Here is a 24,327-nt window from a genome sequence, read left to right as displayed (position 1 = left end):
TGCTGAAAAGTCAGGCTGCGAATCAAGGCACACAAACTTCTCTGAGACTGAGTCTAGATTTGGTACTGACTATTTTCAGAGAATCTTAATATGGGCAGCTGTTCTTTCAATCCTTCCTGTAGGACTTAGCCTGAGGTAGGGATGGGTGTGACTCATTTTCCAAGGTCACCCTTGTAAGCAAACAGAGTCTCCTATGCAGAGTAGCTCATCTCCAGATAGTCAGTGCTCACAATCAAATACTGTGTAGGTCCCAAAGCCTGCATGTGTGAGAAATGACTGTAAACAAGATGCTACCAAGACCCCCCTTGACCACAAAACTCAGGCATCTGATTTGAACATATGCACCCTTTTCTACTTAGAAACAAATAAAATTACATGATTTGTGGGCATCTAAAAGTCTGGTCAATATTTCTGGGAATTCTAATGGGACAGCTATTTTGGATTCTTTCTCTTTTTGGGGCTCCAGACTTGACATTAAAAATTCCTACTTTCCTTCACAATGCCCGAGGCTCATTTCAACCCCTTTCTCAGATAATCCCCACCTCTTCTTAGATAAAACACTCAGGACTTCACAGAGTTGGTGTCACTTTGCATACCTGAGGTCCCTTGTAGCGGTCTGCTTTTCTTATCAAAGGATGTCATGACAATTTCATTAGTCAGGATCTGGTCTCAAATCTGGTCCTTTCTGTTGGCTCCCACTTCTGTAGTCAAACTTTTCTTTGTCTGGAGACATAAAAGAGATTCAAGAAATTTTTACCAGTCCTCAGTGCCACCTGATTCCTAGGGGCTTGACATTTAATGTTTATTTACACACACACACACACACACACACACACACACACACACACACACACATGCACAGGCAGAGAGAGAGAGAGAGAGAGAGAGAGAGAGAGAGAGAGAGAGAGAGAGAGAGAGAAAGGAGAATGAAAGAGAGAGAATGAAAGAGAGAATGAGAGAGAGAGAGAGAGAGAGAGAGAGAGAGAGAGAGAGAGAGAGAGAGAGAGAGAGAATGAATCCTGGTGCTTCTTGCTAGATAATATGCTAGTCCAGTGTCTTTGACATCACTAGTGTAGAGAGATGGTTAGCCTTAGACCCCATGATGATTCCAAACTCAGTTTGCTACCCTGCCCTCTATCCTATTGAAGAAAGAACTGATGGTAACTGAGGCACAGCAGGCGCTTGGCTGCACTAGAGCCTCTTCACATAGCAGCAGAGGTCTCAGTTCCAGATGAATCACAGCTTCAGAGTTCCATAAATTAGTGCTAGCACCTTCCATTCAAAGAGCTACCACCAGCACCATAAATGGCAACACACTGCTATAACTGGCTACTTATCTTCAAATACTGAAATACAATGTAGACGTCTGGCTACAGTAGGGTTTTCATAGAGGGCAACAGAGAGTTTCTGGAACAGACCCAAATGAGCACAAAGGTACACTCTACTACAGAAACTCAGGGATTTCAGGTCTTGAACATCTTTGCAAGGTTTGCATAAAGTTCCACTCAGTAACTTAATTGTTGGGTGGCCTCAGGTAAGTGGCAAACTCTGTAGCTTGTTTTTGCAGTGAGACCAGGCTGGATACCCATCCCTCCTACCCTGTTTTCAGCACATAGAAAGTGCTAAATAAATGGTGGCTTTTGTAAAGATGGTTCATACTGAAAAGAAGACTGTGCAAAGTGGAACTCTGATTTTGATCACGCATTGGGCATAGAGGTTTATTTATTATACCGTTGTCATTCATACCAAGTGCCTCACCTCTCAATTCATTTATTGCATAAGCAGAACAAGGCTCAGCCACATACCCACAGCTCATCAGTTCACTCTACTGAGTTTCTTTTGTCTTTAAAATGGACTGAAAGCCAAATGCCATGCATTTATAATTCTCTTGGTACCCGAGGCCAGCGCCATGTGCCCTTGCCCTTACAGCACCTTCCTTCTCAACAACACGTGATCCAGTTGATGTCTGATGAAAGGAGAATGTGTAGACACGAATAACCCAACTGAAAAATCCTGGATTTGGAGGTACTGATTTAGGGAACTCTCTGTTTCCAACAGATTCCCAATCATACGTAGAAACCCCCAGATGGTTTCCAAGTCCCAACCAGTTGATTTTCTAACCATGCCTTTACACTGCCTTTGATTCGTGGGAATAACCTCCAAGTTCCATTCTACCTCATAGCCTCTCAGGACTGGTACAGAAAACACTGTCACTGAGTTGACCCATCACCAAATCTTACCAGCTCAGTCTCATGGAAGCCTGAGTCCTCAAACAACAGGCTCCTAACTTTGGGTACTCCTCATCACACTCTGGAGGAAATCAAGGAGGCTGAAACCAAGTCACAAGAGAAATCCTCATGGTAAGCATATTCCTCCTGTTACCAACTACAGATCACGGGAGCAGATGTCCACTGTAGGAAACTTTCCATCCCAGGCAAATGTACATAATAACATAGTTTATGTAGGTGTAGAACTTGTTTTCTCCTCAAAAGAATTTTCTGTTCTGCAAAATGAAAACACCTTTTATCCACTAACAATTGTAATAATATATAATAAAGCCATATGGTCATATAGCCCTATAATGTTAATATAAAATATGCCAAACTCTTTGGCAGGTTTTTTGAAGGAAGTGCTTCATTTACCTCTACAAGATGGAGATGTTTATAAGTCCCATGTTTCAGATGTAGCAGCTCACTCTACTTTACATAAGTTGTCCAAGGCCAGGTGGCTGGCAGCCCCAAATTTGGAACTAGATCTATCTCAGACAGGGAGCCATGGTATTAACTATGCATACAAACCCATTAATCCTGGGTTTTTGAACTCTGAACATGGGCGACTGTTAGACAAACAGTGAAGGGTATGATTGCCCAAGGAAATATGCCTGGGGAAGAGCATATGGAATTTAGGGATATTCTCTAGAAACTATCAAGTTTAACCCTTTTTTTAAAAATTTGAAATCAAAGTAAATTTTGTACCATTTAAGAAATTATAACTTCATCTTGATAATAATTATACAGATTTCTACCAATAGGTTATGGCTGTGCAATAAGTCCTAGCTAATCCTCCCTGTTCCAACAAAACCACTACTTTTCCCTAGAAAGACAGACCATTATTAACCACATTAGTCCCCAAGCCCAGGGAATAGGGGCGCTGACTCTTCTGTAACTTCTTCAGGCTGATTACGGGTGTTGAGATATTAGAAGAGGGGTGGGGGGAAGAGTAAGTTGATAATCCTCTGATGCTGTGTCTTCACTGAATCCAGATGGAATTCCAGGACATCAGAGGTTTGGGCATGTCTGCTCTGTATACTTGATGAGTAGATACACCAAGGCTCTGTATTCTGCAATATACAATTCTCAGAACAAGTTTTAGTATCAGGGAAAAAAAGAAAAAAAAAATTCCCCCCCCCGGGGGCTGACATTTTTTTTTTTAAAGATGTTGGTTCTAACAATTTTTCTTCCCCCCCCCTTTTTAAAATTGGTTGTAATATTTACATTTCAGGTTTTATCCCCTAACCCCACTTCCTCCCACCACCCAGAAACCCCCCATCCCATCCCCCTCCTCATGTTTCTATGAGGCAGTGACCGCACCTACCCCCCCAACTATCCCCTCCCCACCCTCACATTCCCCCTCACTCTGTGTTTATATTTTTAATGGGACCAAGAAACTCCCCTTCCACCTATGCCCGACAAGGCCATCCTCCCCTACATATACCTCTGGAGTCTTGGGTCCCTCCCTATGTGTTCCCTGGCTGGTGGTTTAGACCCTGGGGGGCTCTGGTTTTTGGTATTGTTGCTTTCCTCCTGGGGTCTCGAACCCTTTCCGCTCCTTCAGTCCTCTCTCTAAGTTCTCTATTGGGAAACCCCTGATCATATCAGCGGTTAACTGTGAGCATCGTCCTCTGAGTGTGTTAGTCTTTGGCAGACCTCTAAGGAGACAGCTATATCATGTTCCTCAAATTATGCACTTCCAGCCATCCACAACAGTGTTTAGCTTAGGTGGCTGTACATGGGATGAATTCCGAGGTGGAGTGGTCTCCTGATAGCCCCTCCTTCAGTTTCTGTCCCATGCTTTGTTTCCGTATTTGCTCCCTTGAGCATTTTTGTTCTCGTTCTAAGTAGTGCTGAGGCATCCCCTCTTGGTCTTCTTTCTTCATGAGATTCATGTGGTCTGCTGGTTGGGTCTTTGCTAATCCTAGCTTTGGGGCTAACATCCGCTTAACAGTGAGTAAATACCCTGTGTGTTCTTTTGGGATTGGGTTAACTCACTCAAGATGATAATTTCTAGATCCATCCATTTACCTAAAAATTTCTCGAATTCATTATTTTTAATAGCTGAGTAATACTCCATTGTGTAGATGTACCACATTTTTTGTATCCATTCCTCTGTTGAGGGACATCTTGGTTCTTTCCAGCTTCTGGCTATTATAAATAAGGCTGCTATGAACATAGTGGAGCATGTGTCTTTATTACATGTTGGAGCATCTTCTGGGTATATGCCCAGGAGTGCTATAGCTGGATCCTCAGGTAATGCTATGTCCAGCTTTCTGAGGAACCGCCAGACTGATTTCCAGAGTGGTTGTACCAGCTTGCAATCCCACCAACAATGGAGGAGTGTTCCTCTTTCTCCGCATCCTCGACAGCATCTACTATCACCTGAGTTTTTGATCTTATCCATTCTGATTGGTATGAGGTGGTATCTCAGGGTTGTTTTGATTTGCATTTCCCTGATGACTAAGGATGTGGAGCATTTCTTAAGGTGTTTCTCAGCCATTCGAGTTTCCTCTGTTGAGAATTCTTTGTTTAGATCTGTACCCCATTTTTAATAGGGTTATATGGTTGTCTGGAGTATAATTTCTTGAGTTCTTTGTATATCTTGGATATTAGCCCTCTATCGGATGTAGGATTGGTTAGGATCTTTTCCCAATCTGTTGGTTGCCGATTTGTCTTATTGACAATGTCCTTTGCCCTACAGAAGCTTTGCAATTTGATGAGGTCCCATTTGTCAATTCTTGATCTTAGAGCATAAGCCATTGGTGTTCTGTTCAGGAACTTTTCCCCTGTGCCTAGGTATTCAAGGGTCTTTCCCACCTTCTCTTCTATTAGTTTCAGTGTATCTGGTTTTAAGTGAAGGTCTTTTATCCACTTGGATTTGAGCTTTGTACAAGGAGATATGAATGGATCGATTTGCATCCTTTTACATGTTGACCTCCAGATGAACCAACACCATTTGCTGAAAATGCTGTCCGTTTTCCACTGGATGATTTTAGCTCCTTTGTCAAAGATCAAGTGACCATAGGTATGTGGGCTCATTTCTGGATCCTCAGTTCTATTCCATTGATCTTCATGTCTGTCTCTGTACCAATACCATGCAGTTTTTATTACTATTGCCCTGTAGTATAGTTTGAGGTCAGGGATGGTGTTTCCCCCAGAAGTTCTTTTGTTGTTGAGAATAGTTCTCGCTATCCTGGGTTTTTTGTTGTTCCAAATAAATTTGCAAATTGCTCTTTCTATCTCTATGAAGAATTGATTTGGAATTTTGATGGGAATTGCATTGAATCTATAGATTGCTTTTGGCAAGATGGCCATTTTTACTATATTAATCCTACCAATCCAGGAGCATGGGAGGTCTTTCCATCTTCTGAGATCTTCAATTTCTTTCTTCAGTGACTTGAAGTTCTTGTCATACAGATCTTTCACTTGCTTAGTTAGATTCACTCCAAGATATTTTATATTATTTGTGGCTATTGTGAAGGGTGTCATTTCTCTAATTTCTTTCTCAGCCTGTTTATCTTTTGAGTATAGGAAGGCTACTGATTTGTTTGAGTTGATTTTATATCCAGGAACTTTACTGAAGTTGTTTATCAGGTTTTGGAGTTCTCTGGTGGAAGTTTTAGGGTCGCTTAAGTATACTACCATATCATCTGCAAATAGTGAAATTTTGACTTCTTCCTTTCCTATTTGTATCCCTTTGACTTCCTTTTGTTGTCTAATTGCTCTAGCTAAGACTTCCAGTACTATATTGAATAGGTAGGGTGAGAGTGAGCAGCCTTGTCTGGTCCCTGATCTTAGTGGGATTGCTTCAAGTTTCTCTCCATTTAGTTTAATGTTGGCTACTGGCTTGCTGTATATTGCTTTTACTATGTTTAGGTATGGACCTTGAATTCCTAATCTTTCCAAGACTTTTAACATGAAGGGATGTTGTATTTTGTCAAATGCTTTCTCAGCATCTAGTGAGATGATCATGTGGTTTTTTTCTTTGAGTTTATTTATGTAGTGGATTACATTGATGGATTTCCGAATATTGAACCATCCCTACATTCCTGGGATAAAGCCTACTTGATCATGATGGATGATTGCTTTGATGTGTTGTTGGATTCGGTTTGCAAGAATTTTATTGAGTATTTTTGCATCGATATTCATAAGAGAGATTGGTCTGTAGTTCTCCTTTGTTGGGTCTTTGTGAGGCTTAGGTATGAGCGTAATTGTAGCTTCATAGAACGAATTGGGTATTTTTCCTTCTGTTTCTATTCTGTGGAATAGTTTGAAGAGAATTGGTATTAGTTCTTCCTGGAAGGTCTGGTAGAATTCTGCACTAAAACCATCTGGTCCCGGACTTTTTTTGGTGGGGAGGTTTTTAATGACTGCTTCTATTTCTTTAGGGGTTATGCGACTGTTTAGATGATTTATCTGCTCCTCGTTTAACTTTGGTACCTGGTATCTATCTAGAAAATTGTCCATTTCATCCAGATTTTCCAATTTTGTTGAGTATAGGCCTTTGTAGTAGGATATGATGATATTTTTAATTTCCTCTGTTTCTGTTGTTATGTCTCCCTTTTCAGTCCTGATTTTATTAATTTGAATACTGTCTCTGCGCCCTTTGGTTAGTCTGGCTAAGGGTTTGTCTATCTTGTTGATTTTCTCAAAGAACCAGCTCCTGGTTTTGTTGATATTTTGTATAGTTCTTTTTGTTTCAGCTTGGTTGATTTCAGCCCTGAGTTTGATTATTTCCTGCCGTCTACTCCTCTTGGGTATATTAGCTTCTTTTTGTTCTAACTCTTTCAAGTGTGCTGTCAAGTTGTTAATGTATGCTCTTTCCAATTTCTTTTTGTGAGCACTTAGAGCTATGATTTTTCCTCTTAGTACTGCTTTCAGTGAGTCCCACAAGTTTTGATATGATGTGTCCTCATTTTCATTTAAATCTAAGAAGTCTTTTATTTCTTTCTTTATTTCTTCCTTGACCAAGTTATCATTGAGTAGAGCATTGTTCAGTTTCCAAGTATATGTGGGCTTTCTGTTGTTTTTGTCCATGTCAAAGATGAGTCTTCGTCCATGGTGGTCTGATAAGGTACTAGGGATTATTTCAATCTTTTTGTATCTGTTGAGGCCTGTTTTGTGACCAATTATATTGTCTATTTTCGAGAAGGTACCATGGGGTGCTGAGAAGAAAGTATATTCTTTTGTTTTAGGATGAAATGTTCTATAGATGTCAGTTAAGTCCAATTGGTTCATAACTTCTGTTAGTTTCATTGTGTCTCGGTTTAGTTTCTGTTTCCATGATCTGTCCATAGCTGAGAGTGGGGTGTTGAAATCTCCCACTATTATTGTGTAGGGTGCAATGTATTCTTTAAGCTTTAGTAAAGTTTCTTTTATGTATGTGGGTGCCCTTGCATTTGGGGCGTAGATGTTCAGAATTGCTAGTTCCTCTTGGTACATTTTTCCTTTGATGAATATGAAGTGTCCTTCTTTATCTTTTTTGATTACTTCTGGTTGAAAAATGATTTTATTTGATATTAGAATTGCTACTCCAGCTTGTTTCTTGGGACCATTTGCTTGGAAGATTGTTTTCCAACCTTTTACTCTGAGGTAGTGTCTGTCTTTTTCACAAAGTTGAGTTTCCTGAATGCAGCAAAATGTTGGGTCTTGCTTACGTATCCAGTCTGATAGTCTATGTCTTTTTATTGGAGAATTGAGTCCATTGATATTAAGAGATATTAAGGAGAAATGAATGTTTTTTCCTGTTATTTTTGTTATTGGCCGTGGAGATATGTTTGTGTAGCTACCTTCTTTTTAAGGCTTTTGGAAGATTACCTTCTTGTTTTTTCTAGGTTGCAGTTTCCCTCCTTGTGTTGGATTTTTCCACCAATTATTCTTTGAAGTCCTGGATTTGTGTTGAGATACTGTGTGAATTTGGATTTGTCATGGAAAATTTTGGTTTCTCCATCAATAATGATTGACAGTTTTGCTGGGTATAGTAGTCTGGGCTGGCATTTGTGTTCTCTTAGGGTCTTTATGATATCTGTCCAGGATCTTCTGGCTTTTATGGTCTCTGGTGAGAAGTCTGGTGTAATTCTTATAGGTCTGCCTTTATATGTTACTTTGCCTTTTTCCCTTACTGCTTTTAGTATTTTTTCTTTGTTTTGTACATTTGATGTTTTGACTATTATATGGCGGGGAGTATTTCTTTTCTGGTCTAAACTATTTGGAGTTCTGTAGGCTTCTTGTATATTTATGGACATCTTTTTCTTTAGGTTAGGGAAATTTTCCTCTATAATTTTGTTGAGGATATTTACTGGTCCTTTAAGTTGGGAGTCTTCCCCCTCATCTATACCTATTATCCTTAGATTTGGCCTTCTCATTGTGTCTTGGATTTCTTGTATACTTCGGGTTAGTAGCTTTTTATATTTTGCATTTTCTTTGACAGTTGTGTCAATGTTTTCCATGGTATCTTCTGCACATGAGATTCTCTCTTCCATCTCTTGTATTCTGTTGGTGACACTTGTGTCTATGACTCCTGATGTTTTCTTTAGGTTTTCTATCTCCATGGTATTGTCCCTTTGTGATTTCTTTATTGTTTCTACTTCCATTTTTAGATCCTGTGTGGTTTTGTTTAATTCCTTCTCCCGTTTGGTTGCATTTTCTTGCAATTCCTTAAGGGATTTTTGTGTTTCCTCTTTAAGGGTTTCTATCTGTCTACTCGTGCTCTCCTTAATTTCTTTGAGAGTGTTATTTATGTCTTTCTTAAAGTCCTCTATCATCATCATGAGAAGTGATTTTAATTCTGAATCCTGCTTTTCTGGTGTGATGGGGTGTTCAGGGCTTGCTCTGATGGGGGAGCTGGGTTCTGATGATGCCATGTAACTTTGGTTTCTGTTGCTTATGTTCTTGCGCTTGCCTTTTGCCATCTGGTTAACTCTAGTGCTGCCTGTACTTATTGTCTCTGACTGAAGCCTGCCTTTCCAGTTATCTAGCTTGTGTCTGATCTTCTAGGGGTCCAGATGTCTCTGTGATCTTTTCCAGCTGAGCTGATTACAGTGCTATCTCTAAGATGCCTCAGGATATGGTGTCTCCAAGGTAGCAGTCCAGCTAGGTGTCTGCTGTTCTGGGTGCAGTGTCTCTTCTAGAATATCTCAGGATATGTTGTCTGACGCTCTGAGTTCAGTTGTTCCTCTGTGGCTCTGGGTTGAGTGGACCTTCCAGTATGTCTCAGGTGGAATCCAGGGTCCACCCAACAGCAGACCTGGCAGAGGTCTGGTCCAGGCCTCAGATCCAAGAACTAGTTTCTAAGACATTGTCCCAGTTAGAGCGACCGGGATCCCCACTTCCTCTGGGTTCTTGAAGGTTGGGGGCAGAGCTGCCACCCAAGATCTGCTCAGTGCCCTGGCCCAGACTGGAAGGAACCAGTGTTCCGGGCCAGGAGTGACTTCCTGAGTCCTCGGTGGGTCCCTGTTACTCCCTGTTTAGGGCGGGCCCTGCTGTCTGCTTACCTAAGATACTGCCCGAGTTAGAGCGCCTGGGATCCCCGCTTCCTCTGGGTTCTTGAAGGTTGGGGGGCAGAGCTGCCACCCCAGATCTGCTCAGTGCCCTGGCCCAGACCGGAAGTTTAACTCTTTATAAGTCTTTGTAGCATTACGTATTTAGAAATAGGATGAGCTTCTAAGACTTAGTTCAGAGAATAGTTGCAGGCAGTAAGTATATGTTATTGAACTAACAGCTTTAATCTGCTCCCTATCTCCCTTCACTCTGCCTATGTTAGTGGGAGTGAGGATTGGGAAACTAATGAGATAATACAATATCCCAGATACTTATTTACTAATAAAAACTGCAATCCAATGAGTAAATGCTTTACTTTTAAAATTTAATATTCATACATGCATATAATGTGTTTGGGTTTAATCCACTTCCTTGTTCCTTTTCCTCCAAATTTTTCCCTCTCCCCTGACTTTCCCCTCCTAACTTCATGCTGTCTCTGTCTCTATTTCTCTCTCTGTCTCTCTCTCTGTCTGTCTCTCTTTCTCTCTCTGAATACCCACTGAATCCATTTAGTATTGCCTGTGTGTTCCTGAGTGTGGGACTGGTACATAGTCTGGCACATGGGTAGTCTCCCAGGGTCCTCATCCCTGAAGGGAAGTGACTCTCCCTTTCCCAGTATAGTCATCCACTGCTCATAGCTCCTCAGATAGGGATGGCACTTCATGGACTCCTCCTTCACTCATGCTGGCATTTTGGCTGGACTGCTCATGTTCAGGTCTTGTGCATGTAGTTCCAACCATTGTGAGTTCATACATACAGTTGCACTGTCATTTATGGAAATACCATTTTCTGTCGATACCCACTCCCTCTAGCATGTACATCCTTTCCACTCTCCCTTCCCCAGTGACACTTGAACTCTGGTGTGGATGTGTGATACAGATATCTCATCTAAAGCTGAGCACTCTGTCATCTTCTGTTCTTTGCATGCTGAACAGTTGTGGGTCTTTGTGTTAACCTCCACACTGCAAAAGTAGCTCCTCTGATGAGTGTGTAAAGATGCATTGATATATGGAAATAAAGAACTTAGAGGCACTGTAATAGGATGTCCGTTTAGAAGAATAATATTGCTATGTTTTCTTTTAGGGCCTATGTCCTGCCCAGCCACAATGAACAGTTCCAGGCATGGGGTCCACCTTATGGAGAAGGCTTTAAATCCAACCATGGAGTGGTGGGTTACTTCTATATCACACCTACCACTATTGCACCGTCTTGCCAGGACAGTCATTATTGTGGCTTACAGGGTTCACAGGTGGGTAAGATGAATAATGACTTTTCGCCCTTGATAGCATGCCTAGAACCTTCCAGGAGTATGAGAAGCTGTGAGTAGGAAAGAATCTTCTAGGTTTGCACCAGCTTGATTTCTCCATGTCCTCTGACTCAGACGTACAGTGTCTTCAGCAATAGAGTCTTTCCATCAAGTTCTGGAGAGTACCCAAGAACAATGACAAGAGCCTGTATGTAGGGCAATCTGTGGGATCCTAATGACCAACAAGACTGAAGCTTTTAAACCTTAAAATATATGTATGGGTCCTCATACTCAACCCACACAAGTACATAGATAACTGGGGGATTCTGAAAATAAGATTGGGTCAATATATAATTGAATATAATTAACACTAGTCCCTGGTCATGATATTCTACTAAGCTTTTTACAGTATCACCACTCAAGAAGTGAGGCAGGTCATGCAGGATTTCTCTGTATTACTTCCTACAATTATAGCAAGTGAATATATAACTTTCTGTATAATTTAAGTGAAAAATCTTGAATTATAACACTGGGTATTGGCTCTGTTCTCTCTCCTCCACGTGTATTACTATGAATTGTATGAAGTTAAAAATGAGATGTAAAAACTTTTATTTTATGTGTAGAACTTGGACAATTATGTTTTCTGTGTATTTGTTGCTGGGAAAAATAGATTAGTAAGTCTTTATCTCTCTGAGAAAGAAAACCTCCCAGCCATTAATTATTTTTCTTTAAGGGTGATTGTTGTTTTGTGTTCGCCTCTCAGCACCTGCAGCCTGTATCCACTAAAACAAGCTCATTTCTCAGTTATACTCGGTCAGTATTCTTGCCTTCTGACCTTCTATTTGGGTTATACACATTATGGGTAGGTGGTTATAATTGTTGTACCAAAAATGTTCCTCTAATGAAATAATGTATTTGTTTATTGTAAGCAGCACAGCTGCGTGATGGATGGAGGGATGACTTACAGATTTTTGTATCCAATATGCCACCTGTAATTGAAAGATAATTAGATTCTCCATCTGCTTCCTGTCATACATGTCTCCATTTCCTCCACCGTCTACAGTACTTACCAAGAGTTGGCATGTTTTTAATACTAATTGCCTACTAATAAGAACTCTGTAGAGAAATTCATCTCCCTGCTACGCAACTTAGCCACCATTTAACACACTCTTGGTCTTTTAATGTATTTAAATCTGACTATGATGAATATGCTTATTATTGATAGTTATTATTTTGTTATGCCAACACTATTGAGATTTCTTTATGTTTGCATTTTATAGACACAGCAGAAAATATGTCATACAGTATGGCTGGAAGGCAAAGATGCTCACACAAGCAACCTCTCTGTGCTGACATTATCCAGAAGTAAAGGTTGAAATAGATCCTATCCTATAGAACCAATCACATCTGATCTTACCCACGCCCCCCTCTGACTAGTTGTAATCATGGCACTGTGAGATAGCATGATATAGGGAAAAGCTATTCCATTCACCTGTTAAGATTTCATTTTAACCCTTCACATTCGGGTATCTTTGACTTTATCAGAATAATATGTACATCACTTTGGGAAGGAGAGTGATGCCCTTTAAAATAATTTTATTGAGTATATTTTATCTTTATTAACATAAAAATCTATTTTATTGCAAAATAATATAGATTTCAGAGGTCATCAAAATTACTAGACAGACATAAACATTACTAATGGCTGATATTGTTTTTCTAGATTTTTTAAAACTAACACAATGCCTATGAACTCTTTATTCGATTTACCTAAATTTTATTTTTTCGATTTACAAGGACTGTCTGTCCATGTCAATCACTGCAGATCTCTGGTGCCCGTACAACAGCAGCATGGTCATTTGTTGTTAACAGTTGCGACCCACACTGTTAACATCTGGGGTATTTCCAGAGGACCAGCATTTGATTCATGCTTGCTCTGCTTCTGATGTTGTCCTTGAGGCTGAGAGGGGGATAATGCATGATCTGCTCCTTGTCTTCTCTTGTAGTCTCTGGCTGAATGAGTTTCCCCATTTTTTAGAAACTGCTCTGGTTTACACAGAAAATAAAAGGGAAAGGGAAGCAAAAGGCCCACAATTTACTGGAAGATTCTGGTTTTCTGGCTTGAGTTTGTTCCTGTTCTCCCTTCCCTCTCTTTTCTTTTTTTGCTCAACAGACCTCAGTGGGATCCCTGGCCTGTGACCTTCCCTCTCATGGTGGCCTTTGACAGTGGTCCAGGAATGAGAGCAGCTGTCTCTTCCACTGCACATCTCTGGCTGCTCATAGCTGACTCAGCAGATGGGAAATTTTATATTCTCTATTATTTTATATCTTGGGGGAAAAGAAGCAAACAAAACTGTATTATGAAAAATTTCATTTTCTTCTTCAATACCTGATAGAAAGTCACATTGAAAGTTTAAACATTACATTCTTTCCTTTCCTTTTCATCCTTCTTGTAAGAGAGAGAGAGAGAGAGAGAGAGAGAAGAGAGAGAGAGAGACAGAGAGAGAGAGAGAGACAAAGACAGAGAGAAGGTAGTTGGATTAGATTTCCAAACAGTGAACAGTCTTTTTATCGATTAGAGTCTTACAGATTCACCGGTGCCTGCATGTTCTTCTTCCAAAGACTATCTGTAAGGCTGTACTAGGCTTTCCACCTTCTCTTCCACCCTCCAATGACATGGCATTCAACCAGCCTTCCAGAGAAACACTTAGCTTCCTCATGAGAAATTGGAGTCTTAAGTTCAGGTTCAATGGGATCGTGACTGTGGGTCTGCCCATCGACTTTGATGAGGTTCTCTTCCAACACCCTAAACAGGGGACTTGACTCTTCAGTTAGGTCATTGCCTGCAGCTCAGTTCTGTTGACAAACTTCATGGGAGGTTCCTGTAGGTGTGAGATTCCAGTCACCTTGCTTCTCCACCCCGCTTTCCTTGGACAATCATGGTCTGTGTTTCCCACTATGTTGATGTATGTATTTGAACTTACCTTCATCACTTAGGCCTTATTGGTGATAATGATGTCAACCAAAAATCTCCCTTTGTCTTTTCTCAGAATTTCTGGATATTTGAGTCTTTCTTCTAAGTTTTTTTTTTCCTATCAATAATGAGGGGGGAAGAAAACTGACTCTAGAACCTTGAATGACCCACAATTTTTATTTGTTTTATCTGATAGGATCCATCTGGGATGGTTTAACCCTAAAATTTTGCTTCTTGGCTTGTTCCTGGTCTCCAGATCGCTCTCTCATGATCTCCCCATGGGTTGTGGGAGCGCTTCCCAAACTGTTGTGACCCGTACTCTTCCTCAACGCTTTGGTTGAGCTAAGTGCTCTGGTCAAGAGAGAGAGTGGGGCTCTTGGGGCAGGAGACTCGAAGAATGGATACAAAACAGGGTGTGATCAAGTCTATCCTATTGAAGGGAATTCTGAGGTATTTATATACACAAGCAGGAGAACACAGGTGAAAACACTTTACCACATGCACCATACAGCTGAGGTCACTAAACAGCAAAACAAGCTATGTGGGATAAACAATATATTTATCAGAGTGCGCTTCAGCTGTTATAGGCTTTTGACAACCAAGTCTTTCATCAGGGTATATGGTTCCAGATGGCTGCAAAGTTGCTCTAGCCGCTTTCTACTAAAGTCGGCTCCCAACACCAAACAACCTTCAGTAGCTCTAGTCTTTCTGTGTCAGGTTCTGGGAAGTCTTAACCAAAATGTCTGGGTGGTTTATGTTCCTCTGCTGGATCTACATCTGCACAGTAAAACCTAGGCTTCTTATTTTGCAGCCTCTTGTGAACACCTCAGAAAGTAACTGCTAATGTCCCTTTTTGTCACTCATGTGGCCCAGTGAAACCCCTACTGGTCACCATTCATGCCATGGTGTGCCAGCTCTTTCCGTTTACATTCCCCTGACAGGAATGAGTTATAGCCTACGTAGAAGGTGCAGGTGGTAGTTTGGGGGAAGTAAGGGAGTGTAGGGAATGGAATCTGGGGGGGGGGGGGGTGTGGGTGACTGTGAGTGCAGATAGTGCGTGAGAGCTTGTATCTAGAGACAGGAGGAATCAAGAGAAAAATTCGTATTTTGAGCTATGTTTTACCCACATGCAGTGTAACCCTTTAGTTTGGTAAAAGTTCAGTGAGAGTTCATTCCCGTCTCCCCATCTCAGTTAGAGGTATGAGCTCTCACTGTGGAGCTTCATCCATTACACAAGAGAATAAAGCAGCAGATGAGATAACACAGCCCTGTTTGTACTAAAAAAAATAAATAAATTAAAGGCTGCACAGATCTTGAACCATAATGTCTCTGCCAATTTTGCGCGATGTTCATGAAATATAAAGCAGCTCAAAGGAATTCGGACTCTCATAAGGGAGTATGTTTTCTCATCCAAATCCATGTCTGTTCAGGTTCCTTCTCTGCTTCCAGCTTTAAGGATCTGTTCAGGGTACGCTTACAAAAGAAATCATCATAGCGTAAGACAGTGATGGGGAAGCACATACGTGGAACTGCTTCTGCTGTATAATTAAAGGGATGCTTCTCTCACATCCCAGGGACCTCCACTGAAAGTGCAAATTGATGCCAGTTTCTGAGATGAAGTCTGCTGATGTATCAAAGCAAAAAACTAGGACAAAATTATCACCACAGAGGTGGGATCAGGTGCTCTCCTCTCTTGCACTTTCCCACCAAGTGCTGTGTCTGGTAATGTGATCCTAAGTCATTTTATCAGTCCACCTATTTGTACATACTGCTGAAGACCTACTATGCAGTCAGAGCTGCGGAAATGAGAGATACAGTGTCCTACTGTAACTTAACTCTCAGGCCTCGGATGAACCATAGATTTTTCTCAGGGGAAAGGAATATTTGGAATCTTTTTTGATTGCATTAAGGATGTCAAGGAGAAACAGGCTTTCTGTCCAATCCACTATTTAAGACACAGAGTAGGTGAATGATGAGGTTGTTCTGCTTCAGCAAGACTTAAAGTTTAACAAAAGCAAAGGAGCAGAAGGGCTAAGTATTATAGAGCCTAAATAGAGAAGCCAGTGTGTGTGTTTGTGTGTGTGTAGATACATAATATGTATTATATATCATATATATACTATATATGATATATATGCATATATATGTATTTATATATACATATATGTATGTATACATATATATACATGTGTATATATATATATGTGTGTGTGTGTGTATATATATTCTTAGTCAAGGTCTTATATCATTTACCTCCTCTTTCTATAGCCTCTCTCATCTTCTTTCATTCTCAAATTGAAACCTTGTTTTCTTTGATTATTATTGTTATACAAAACCCATTCTCTCTCCCTCTCCCTGTCCTTCCCCCCCCCTCTCTCACACACACACACACAGACAAATATGTAAATAAAACCTGTTGTGTCCAGTTTTGTCCTGTACGTGTGTGTGTGTGTGTGTGTGGTTTCAGGGCTGACCACATTGAATTGTAGAGTCAGTCAAGGGCTCATCCCTGAGGGAGACTGAGTCTTCTTAGCAGTTATTTCTGTCTGTGGTTTTCTGTGTAGTGCTGGGGCCCTGTGATATTTTCCCTCCCTTCTATGTTAGCATCTATTGATGCTGTCACTGTTCAGGTCTCTCTTATGCAGCCATTTCTAGCAGATACAGTGTCATGGCGGACCTCCTGGCATTTGGGATCTTAGGGTCTTTCTGCTCCTTCCTCTGTGATGCTCTGCAATCTACAGAACCAGGGCTGTACCTCAGATTTAAGAACTTGAAACTAACATGATTTCATTATTACATAAAAATAAAACTCACAGAAAAATTATAATTCTTCAGAATGTGGTTAGCCAGCAAAAAATGTCTTTTTTTTTTCCTTTCATGGGGAAGATTGAAATCTGTTAATAAACTTCCAGGTGTTAGTGAAAGTCCAAGTGAGCAAGTGAGCAAGCCTCTGAACAGTGAAAATGTTATCCAGACACTGCACAAGGCACTATTTGGTACTTTCAGCCAAAGCAAGGCAATTGTGTCACGTATAGAACTTAGTTGTTCATTTTGTGAGAACCAAGACAAATACCAGGGGGTCACACCCTCAACATTAGGCTCACAAATGAAAAACGAAGACAAAAGAGGTTCAACTTTTATATGAGGCCTCCAACTTGAGTCAGAATGCTGGCTCCTGGTGGCACCACATAGTCAGGCTCAGTGCATGGGCATTGACATCAAATACTTGGGCATGGAATTTGGTCTTTGCATGTGCCATTTTTGAACTTATAATGGGTTGATAATAGGCATATCTTCATTACAAGGTAATTCAAGGGCATCATAATTTACCTGTGGGCATAACATGCTTCTGGATAACATTAAGAACTTAATAGCTAGGAAGTATTTTTATTATAGCACTTGAGGGAGTTTAGTTTCCTTTGTATAATAATAATAATAATAATAATAATAATAATAATAATAATAAATGCTTCTCCTCTGGAGCATAGCCTTTAGCTGTTGAGCATACCCTTTTGCTGGGTTAAATGAACACTTGATATTAGGAGCTACTTTTCAATGAGTGTCTCTTAAAAACCAAACAGTTGTATATAGATAAAAGGTCCTAGTCTTGCTTGTCTATACTGACATATAGATGCTTTAGGTTTGAAAAGTGCACATGAATTTGGTTATGACAAATGTTTTAACTCCAGCTTGATTGTCACTAGAGAAGTTAGCCTAATGAAAAGGAAACACATTTGCTGTAGTCTTCGATGACACCCCAGCTCTTCACTGCCCTGCCTTTCTTCTCTATAGTAAAGAACCCATCACCTACAAAATTAGTGTTAAGTGGGCACCTAGAGAAGACAGGATCTCTCTAAACCTACTACTGTATATCTGTCTTGCAGCTGAGAAACACAGATTTCTAGGTTAATAGTTCTTTCTCTGGTCCCTGCTATTTCATGAAGCAGGCACTGGGATTATGAACCAAAAATTTAAAATTAATAACATTTAAAAATCCAAACCACTTAACAAATAAGAAGGATGCCACCAAATCCATCCTTTTGACTAATTCTCTGATGGTCACCTTATCAAGTAAGTAAGGGAGGAACCCGGCACTCCCCTCTTTAACTAGTAGAAATCATAAAACATTGATTCTATCTGGTACATATTGACTGTCAAAAGTTTTGAGGTTTGTTGTAGGTTAAGTTTTGTTGTTTTAGCGTATTTCCCACAGCTATCTAAAACCAATTTGACTTAAGTGGTGTGTACAGGCTTAAACTCTGGCTTTGAAAACAGCTTGGAAGCAGTTAAGAGTTTAATCAGATAGCCTCTGATCCAACAGTCCGTAGTGACTTGACAGGGTAAGCTGTATTTACAGTGCTGGGGTGAACACCCGCTGCCTTCAGTGCTTCCTGAATGTGCTGACATTTGTTCAGTTTCTGAAAAGTATGACAAACATGTAATTGGTTCTCCCACCTCACCATACTTCTTATTATAGAGAAGTTTATTCTTGCAGGATTTCTTCCTTTTGCCATATTATTAATGCTACCACCATAAACCAAAACTGATGGCATTGTTGCACTGCCTCTTAGGCAGAGGAAAAGAGGAAAGGAGACCGATTGATGTTGATCTGTTACAGCACTCACCAGCGTAGAGCTCATGCTGCCCTGACAGCGCTGGCTCCTGGACTAACTTGTGCAGAAGTCACCAGCTGAGAGAGCTCAGGGAGAGCAGAGTTCTTGCAGCATTAATATAATTTCATGCCCAGGGTGTTTGGTGAAAATACACTTATTGACTCTCATCTCATTCATTCACTGAGTATAATGGTCACCCTGTGGCAGTGAGCAAGCATGTATATAATATGGTTTCTGAGAGATGGGGAGACAGGGAACAGATGCAGGTGGACCAAAGCTGAAGACCCTCAAGTAAAGAAAGGCCGAGTGTAGATGAATTGACTTGATCTTTCCTCTCCTGTGCTTCTATCCCAACTTGGTATTTTTAAGCTAAGAGCTATTCTGATCTTTTTTTTTTCCTCTTGCACTAGCTTATTTTTTAAAAATATATACTAGGGTACAGAGATTTTAACATACCAGTGAAATTGGCAATCTTTTGGGGCTAGAGAGGTGACTAGGTGGTTAATGTTCTAGATGGCATTGATTTTGTTTCTAGCACCAACTTGGTGCCTCACAACTGTAACTCCAGTGCCTGTAACTCCACTCACAGGGGAGCCTGCCAACTGTGTCTGCTTCTCCCTTAAGGTGGCCAGACCTGTTGAATATGGGGTGGATTGGAGGGAGGGAAGCATAGCTAGGTATGAATCGGTGCAATGCAGGATCTTGATTGGTGATGAGAATGTGGGTGATAAATGCGACACGCTACCTCGCTGATAAGGAGAACGCCACACTCAGGTTTCTTCTGACAGCATTTATTGAACAGCTCTTCAAGATGGAGAAAAGGGGAAGGACGCCGAGCTCAGAAAGCCCGCTGCTTAAATAGAGCTTTGGAGACGTGCAGATCCCTCATTGGCTCAAATCTTTCATCCAATTGTCATACTCAGTTTTCGCGCCATGCGCAGGCGCATTCTCAAGTAAAGCTTCCATGAGGAACCAGGAAGCAGAAGCCTGCGCCATCTTGTAATGGCGAATGCGGCTCCTCACAGATAAACACACCAGGAACAGCTTTGGATAACTGGTTTATTTATTGGGGGGAAGAAAGTGGTATTTATGCCTCTGGGGAAGTGGTCAGGGTCTCTGGGACAAGCTTTGTGGGGTCGTGTACCATTGGTCAGGGCAGGGGTATTAGAAGATTCTTCATCTATATATTAAGGGGCTGCAGAGTGAGAGGGGAACCTTAGAAGGTTAAAGGAGTGGAGCCTGATGACTGTCAGGGTGATAAGCTCTTATGAGGGTTAAAGGTGGGGGAGCCAGCTTTATGGCTCTGTGTTGCACATCCAGGGTGTGGGGTGGAGAGCCAACTCTTGCCATCCTCATGTTTGAGGTATCCAGGGTTGGAGCTCCCTCTACCCTTCTTCTGTAATCCTGGACCATTCTGGTCCCAGGTGCCAACATCCTCTGCTGGCCTCCCCAAGCACTGTATGCATGTGGTGCACAGACACACATTCAGGGAAACACGTACACACCAAAATAAAAATAAAAACCTCAAAGAACAAAAAAAAAAATAATACTCTATGTAGAGTTCTCATTTTGTTTTTGCTGTAGTTTTATGTGTCTGTGAATTCACATTATATAAGTATGATAGTTAAATATATAATATCTATTCTTAATACTAGGTAGGTTGTGGATCTTGGTACATGAGTGACTTTAAATCAGTTTTCATCTGTATTATACCAAAATCTATGTGGAGTTAGGAGTTGGGAAATAATCCTCAGAGTAGGAAAGACCCTTAACACAGGCTTGCAGGGCCTTGGGAACCTCCAGAAGTAAACCACAAACATGGCTTACTATATATTCTTCACACTGAGAGAAAGCATTGTTAAAGAATTCTTACTCATTTGCATAAGCCCTAGGCCTGAGAAAATGAATGGCCTTAGCTCTTTTACTCAGCTGTGTCTTTACCATGTCACTTCAGCTGACTGAGCATGCCATGTGACTCCCCACTTGCTGTCTGTCAAGTCAGAACAAATTAATTCCTATCCTCATAAAAGGTGACAGGTAGACAGGATGAAGCTGATGTGTTTTCTCCCCCTTCCTTGCACAGAGAGTCTGTGTGATCCAGCCTTCAGTTTTTAGAGCATTTCTGCAGAGCTGCTCTGTTTCCTTGAGTCATGGATATTTTTTTTTCTGAGGTTGTGTGTGCTTCTTCCTTTGCAGATCTTTAGTATTCTGTTCTCAATGTTTCCTGTAAATTGCTATTTCTGTTTGCTCCCAAAAGCCAATAAACTTTTAAATCAAGAGCAAATGGAAACAGTAAATATTTCACTTCTGCCAATCAACATGTAGATGGAAGATGAAGTGAGCAGGTGAACACACAAAATGACACAAATCACTTTCCAGGTAGATTATGAATGCAGCAGGGGCCACAGGAAATGTAAGACCATGCTAGGTGACTGCTACAGGAATGTCTCCCAACGGCAGTAAGTTTTTCTATTACGCAAAAGGAAATGGAAGCGGCTTGATTTTACTCCTTAAGAGGAAGGTCTGTGAGCTAAGAAGACAGGGGAGGGTTGTTTATGCCGCTTCCTTCCAACCCATGTGAGCAGCAGTTAACATGCACAGTCAGAGCAGCATCCAGACTCAGGTGGCATTTAGAAGCTGGGCACATGAATGTAACATAAATGTATTACCTAGGGTCCTTTAGTAAATTTTGCATAGCAGAGTCGTAATCAGATAACACTTAGAATGAAAATCCATCCCACCTATACTCACTGGCTTATGCTTTCATCTAGAAAGCATAAGAAGTAAAGTAGAGGGCCACTGGGCTTCCCTGAAGTATGAGTGGACCTAGGAAAAGTCACATAGCTTCTCACCATCAACAAGGGTCATGGAACTAAGATTCATTCATCAAAAAATGCTGTGAGTTGGGTCTGCATTCCTAAAAACCCTGAAAAGGCACATTTTACACAAAGGCAAACATCACTCTAAATAATAATATTTTCTGTCGTTTGGATGTATTTTCACTATATCTCCCAACACTTTGTTGTTGAAAGTAAGTCCAATCGTGAAATATGAGTAGGGTAGAGCTTAATATGGCTATGGTGTGGTGATTTGAATAAGAATGGCTCATGTGTTTGGATGTCATCGGGGAGTGGGACTGTCTGTGAAGAATTAGATGGTAGGGTTTAGGAGGTGTGGCACTGCTGAAACAGGTGTGGCTCTGTTGGAGGAGGTGTGTCACTGGGGGCGGGCTTGGAGGTTTCAAAAGCCCACATCAGGTCTAGTCTTTCTTTGTCTACTCTTTCTGGATCAGGATATAAAGCTCTCAGCTACTGCTCCAGTGCCATGCCTGCCCGCTTCACACCATGATGATCACGGACTAACCTCTGAAACTGTAAGCAATCTTCCAATTAAGTGCTGCCTTTTATAAGCTTTGCTTTGGTCATGGTGTCTCTTCACAGTAATAAAATTAAGACAGATTTTTTTTTTTTTTTAAAATAAGGGAAGCCTTTGGGAGGTGATTGATGCCAGGTAAAATTCATCCATGACCGAGACCTAGTAATGTCAAAGAAATACAGACACTAGTGCATACACATGCATGCACATTGTATGCCACATGAATACATCACACAATCCTGCATACACACAGAGAAACACCAAACAGACCAATATACCCAAACACACACAACACACACATAATTTTAAACACAAACACACTCCATACCATGCACAGACACATATGAAGTAAGGTAGAAAAGTCTAAATATTAGATATTGATTATTCAATGATTTGCCTAACACAGTAATCATACTGCCTGTTTGCCAAACACAATGTCATTTGGAATGGGATGACCTAGAGAAATAGCTGAGACACTGGGTGGCTGCCCTTTACAACCTGCTGACTTCTACATAAGCTTTTGTGAAATCTTGCTTGCTTATTTGCCCCACCTTGTGGTTTTAGGGTTGAGAATACAAACTGGACCCAGGACTGCAGGCTTTCAGTTTTCCTGGCTTCAGTCCACGGATAACATCTCTCTTCCATGTTCATTGGTGTCAGACTGCTTACTCTAGAAAGATTCTCACAACACACATGTATACATCACACAAATATTACACATACAAACACACACACAAGCACATACACATATACACACACCATGCATATGATATAACACAAACAAACACAAGCACAACATATATACATATACACATCACATACATACCACCCATATATATTATAAACATATACCAACATACACATATACACACACCATACACATACAAACACAATTCACACACCACATACATATATACACTACACAAATGCAGATACTACACATACAAACATCCATACTCCCTTTCTTTTGCCCTGTGATGACCTATGCTTCCTAGAACTTCAGCAGCAGTAAGTGTGGTTTCTTGACATTGGACCTCTAAATTATGAACCAAATAAACCTCTTTTCATTAAAACCCACCCAGTCTGATGTATTATGTTATTGGCAGCAGAATCAGACTAAGCCAACACTGTAGTTATTGTTTTTACTTTATCTTGCTCTCAATTATGAGGTCATGGAGTCAAGGGTGTGCATCTGAATCTTAGGAGATCAGATCAAGCCTTTCATGTTCAGCCCTGCCCGAGATCTAGAATTCATGCTGTGTATATCAGCAATGCCAACACATTTTTGGTATCCAGAAAGTTCATGGAATCCAGGACTGGGCCACTCCAACTGTTATGGGGCTACTCAAACATTTACTAGAGACTTCTAGGCAGTGTGAATTCTATAGTGTAAAGCAGACCATCCCTACCCTAGGAATTTAGAATTGAGTGCTAGATCAAATAAAACCAGTAATGACATGCAGAGCTGAGTTATTCCTTACTGATAGCTCATGTTGGTAAATGTCAGTCACTGTTTAAGCACACACTAGAAATCTAACTCATGTCCCACAGGGCAACTCCGTCTGGTATTTAAAGACAGTCAACACATCACCTTTAAACATTGAAAAGGCTCATCTCTTTTTTAAAAGGGGCTTTTTCTATCTTTTAATGTGAACTAGCCAAACTTATCTGTTAAAATAGAAACTAACTATACACTTCCATGCCCACATAGCCAGGATATTATAGATTATAAATCAAGGAAGTCTATGTTTCATTTTCTTTTACTTTATTAAAGGATATAAGAGTATAAAGCATAAAGAAAGGGAAGGGAATGGTTTTGTATACAGATTCCTTGTGTTCCTTAGTTAGGTTAGAACACTTGCCTTTTCCCCCCACACCTTCCCTCGACCACTGAGACATTTATTCTTTGTTATTTTCACATCTCTAAACTTTCAAACATAAACTCTCACAAGAAAACCTAAACAAATTAAATGAAACCCATTTGCCCTCCACATACAAAATGCATTTCATTTTTGCCTTAAGGATGTCTTTGTTTTCATTATTATTAAAAATGTTGGGAATATTTTGCCTGCTGGGAGCACAGATTTTCCTCCCATTTTTCAGTCTTACTTAAAACCTCTTACTGTATATTTTATGAGTTACAGAAAACTCTTAAACTTCTTAAAATTAAAAAAAAAAAAAAAAAAAAACCTCTGAAGCTAATGTGGGCCCTCTGCACAATGATTTTCACCCATGCAGTGTTGGGAACTTGCAGGCAGAAATGTAATAAGAAAAACATTTGTAGACAAAGATATACTGGCCGGATCT

Source organism: Arvicanthis niloticus, chromosome 1 (assembly GCF_011762505.2).
Source record: "Arvicanthis niloticus isolate mArvNil1 chromosome 1, mArvNil1.pat.X, whole genome shotgun sequence".
NCBI lineage: Eukaryota > Metazoa > Chordata > Mammalia > Rodentia > Muridae > Arvicanthis > Arvicanthis niloticus.
The sequence above is the reverse complement of the archived record's forward strand: the minus strand, read 5'-3'. Positions refer to the sequence as shown.